The sequence below is a fragment of the Mesoplodon mirus genome (genome assembly GCF_964341445.2).
Source record: "Mesoplodon mirus genome assembly, contig: HAP1_SCAFFOLD_4411, whole genome shotgun sequence".
Classification (NCBI taxonomy): Eukaryota; Metazoa; Chordata; class Mammalia; order Artiodactyla; family Ziphiidae; genus Mesoplodon; species Mesoplodon mirus.
In genome coordinates this window covers 5,039-9,000 of record NW_028293625.1, presented here as the reverse complement: position 1 = coordinate 9,000, position 3,962 = coordinate 5,039, and the positions used below count along the sequence as shown (strand labels likewise).

Sequence of the window (3,962 nt, the reverse complement as noted above, 5' to 3'; positions counted from 1 at the left end):
CAAAAAACATTCTAGCCAGAAAAAAGTATAGCCATTTCTACTCAAACCAAATCGTACAAAAATTTAATGTCACTGAGGTACCGAGCATAAACATTGCTAGAGTGAGGTCAAAGGCCAGTAAATGTGGTCAGATAAAGATGAGATTTTTTTTCATTTTATATTTTTTGCGTTTTTAATGAACTTGAAAACTTACTGGACAATTGTATAACGATCTCATAAAACACTAGAATGCCATAACATCAATGATTTCCATAGTGAACCTAATGAAAACTTCTTATTCGAATGAATGTTGAGGTATTCTATTTACAGTTTCAATCGAACGAAATTTTATTTCGTTTTTGTATCCATCACTCCTATGGTTCATTGTCTCATTGCCGACAATAATGTTCCTAGGTGTAAAACTGCTGTTTGGATTCATCGGCTCTGCAGAATAGTTTAATCTGAGAAAGAATTCAATAAAAGAGAAGTGCAAGAAATTTGTTATCCAAGATTTCAAGTCAGCATAGAACAATTATTGAAGAGAAAACGGGTTGCAAATTTTGAAGTAGATTATAAAACGAGATTCAAAATCGTTTCGCAAATTCACGTCCGTAATATCTTTCTATGGGAACTGAATTTTCGAGATGAAATCTTGGAGCTTACAAAAAAATATTTGGTGACAAAAGTATTCAGCCGCTATTTAACGAAGAATGGATGTCCTGAATCGGTATAGTGTTAAAAATTTGCAAAAAATTGGTTCTAGTAATTCTTTGCTTTGCTATACAATGTCCTATATATTATACAGAAAGGAACCGCTGTTAATTTTTAAAATCGTTTAAACGCCTAGAAAATATGAGCTACAGAACCAGAATTGGAAGACATCGCAGCACGGTCATTCTTTCCCAGAAAAGTGAGGAAGAAATCTTCATAACAGCCACCCAGTTTGATTGTTATGGGTGCTCTACATCGACCTCACCAAGGTTATCCGAGAATTTGGGCAAGGCACAACCAGATAGGCAAGTGAGATTATGCTCTTTAGACTACATTCTAGCCATAACTAAAGCCTTGGAATTCTTTTGGAAATGCTATTATCCTAATTACAAAAGAGCCTCCGACCGCGTCGAAAAGAATTCAATCCTACCAGCGTTAGTGGACTAATATAGAGCATTATTGACTGTTGTAATAACCCCATCATTGAAATACAGCCTTTTCAGTCTATCGCTTACCACTACCCTACATACGGTCATAAATCTTGATAGGAAATTCCCATAAAACTTCTTTATGCATAAGACATTGTTATTTTTTCGAAGAGTGCAAGTGAAACAAAACCAATTCTTAAACATAATCGTAACTGGAAAAGAATTAATCGCGCACAAATCGACAGAAATCCAGTTTATGAAAATATATAATTCGAAGGTAATTTCGTGCAACTTGATTTTTTCCCTGGTTAAGAACAGCACATCCTACATGTATGAAACAAGCAAGTTTTGTGTATGGAATACGAAGGAAAGACGAATTATGAAGAAACAGGTTTCTTGAAGAATCCTTTCACGAATCATCCAACGAAAGTCACTTGTCATCCAACATTCTCAAAAGTGCGTATTTATGTTCTTGATTCAGAGGTCCTCCTATAACTCTGAAATTCAGCTGCGAAGTGGTGTGGTAGAAAGTTGTAATTTCTGCACATCACCCTCGATGACAAATTACTTTAATTCTAAAATTATAATTCCCAGGTATGTAGGATGTCAAGAAAGTGAAAGCGATGAAAATTCAAAGTTTGAAGACCTTAAATATAAGAAAAACATAATGGTTTTGGCATCAGCTTTAAGAATGATGCTATTGTTACCAAAGTTTTTCCTTCTGATCATTTAACCGATTTTTTTACCATGCAATTTGGTTTCCAGCTATTTCAAATTTGTTAAAAACATATTCCATTATAAAATATATTATATCATTATTATACAAGAATTTCAAACCTTAATAAAACTCACTTTAAGCTCTTAATGTTATCAACTGCTTGATAGCGAGTAGAGAGTGAAACTCTCCCACCATAAAACATTAATGTAAAGCGAATGTTTTTCAACAAAAAGAAGAAGAGAACCTGCAAAAAAATGATCTTCATCCTTTTTTTAAAGATAAAACGCAATGAAGGAAAACTTCAGAAACTAACCAGAAGAACAATTCCCCACAACCCTAACAGCACAGTGGTTTCTACAAGACCTGGAGCTTAATGTAAAACTCATTTAAATTATATACGAAATTCGATAACAAATAGATATAGATAACAAAAGAAGTAGATCGTGTAAGGAGGTAAATGACTTACTTTTGAATATCACCCAATAACCGCAAATCACAAGCACCTTAAAGATACATTCAAAGTTATAAAAAACATATTTTCGCCTCTGTTCATCTGTTTTTATCTCAAGGAGAGATTAAATGAAGGTCAATGGAAGATACACGTAAGGAAAACTTACACCAAGAAATTGACTGACGAACACGGCAGTCCATGGACGGTAGTGTTCATATGTATGAACAAAGGTAGTTGCGAATGCTCTTTCTACCATACACAATGTCTCTTAAATAGCTTTATTTCGCTACACTTCTACAATTTGAATACGTCAGCAAGGCAGAGAAAGACGAGAAATAAAAAATTGTTGTTATGTCCATTTTTATGTTATTTTTATTGACATATAATTCATATTTTAGAAGGAGGATTATATAAAAGAATAAAGGATAAAGTGGTTGGCGTTGATCAAACCCTGAGAGAGGCGCCATGCATCCGACTTCATTGGACATCGCAGAGGTGATTGAATGCATATGTAGCCTATACATGACTTGCGGGGGCCAGCCGATGTGTCGAGTCAGTGTTTTTATCCTCCCAGACAATTCTGGTACCAATTTACCGACCCCAGAGGGATGGAAGGCTTGGTGAGCCCGGAGCGCGGGATCGAATCCACGGTGTATTGCAAGGCGCCTCTCACCACTGCGCAACACACGCCCCGATATTAGATATAATGTAATTTAAAGTATTCAAATTCGTTTCGTATGACTACTAATGGTACTGAGTAACGAATAATGCTAATCGATTTGGTTTACATGACCAACTTCACTTTAAGCACATTCTGTTTTAAAACAACGCAATTTTATTATGCATTAGATAACACTTATTTATTATATATTATTATTATTTTAAGGTTTGTCGATGCTTTCGTGAAATTTGCCTTCTTTATTTTCTAGAAGAGTCATCATAAATGTGCACAGTCAAACAAATTCTGAGGATAAATTCCAACCAAAAGCAACCCCTGAGATGAACATGGATCCGGTAGATGAGCATTCTCTGTCTGCTGTGAAGAAGTGCATACCTGGCGAATCTGCATAGATGTAGTAAATCCAATGTCTGAATTTTATTGTACGTGGATTTAGCCTATTGTTCGTATTCAACTAAATCGATTATATAATATATTGCGAACTCTGTTAGATTCCGGCGAGTTACCTGCATTGTAAACAAATCAATTATGCCGCCCCCGACATAATTTTCGAAGGAATTCTTTCGCCAAAAAATGGCGAGTTCGGAAGTGTTGATAATTTTTTAGTCCTCAGAAGTTTGCCCCACATTGCGTGAAACTTGAGGGCTATTATGGTGATCTCTGTGAAGTATGAAAACTGGCATAGGAAACTTCTCTGCCTGGTGAGGCAATCTAAACGAAAATGGTATGATGTCATCGGGTAGAAGAAGAAAACAAAACACCGCGCTCTAGACGTTGTTAAAGGAAAACGAGATGACATTCAGTACAAAACTGGGTAGTTTCCAGGCGGAATGACCATATGTTCGTCAAAACACCACCGTCAATTCAACACGACAATAGTTGCAGAAGAAATTTTATGCACCTCATAAAATCATCCATAAATTGAAGACGTACCCTAGCTCACAGTAACTCACACTTACAGAAGCAATGCATTTGATGCTGGAGAAGAGAAATTTA

General features: G+C 35.7%; 1 long non-coding RNA gene across 1 annotated transcript; it reads right to left on the bottom strand.

Moving 5' to 3' along the window:
- Positions 1-1,969: 1,969 nt before the first annotated feature.
- LOC309798587 lies at positions 1,970-2,555 on the bottom strand. Its single transcript, XR_014293210.1, has 4 exons — positions 2,454-2,555; positions 2,303-2,339; positions 2,150-2,205; positions 1,970-2,080 (listed from the first exon to the last, which is right to left on the bottom strand). It is a non-coding gene; the product is annotated as an uncharacterized lncRNA (long non-coding RNA).
- Positions 2,556-3,962: the final 1,407 nt, after the last annotated feature.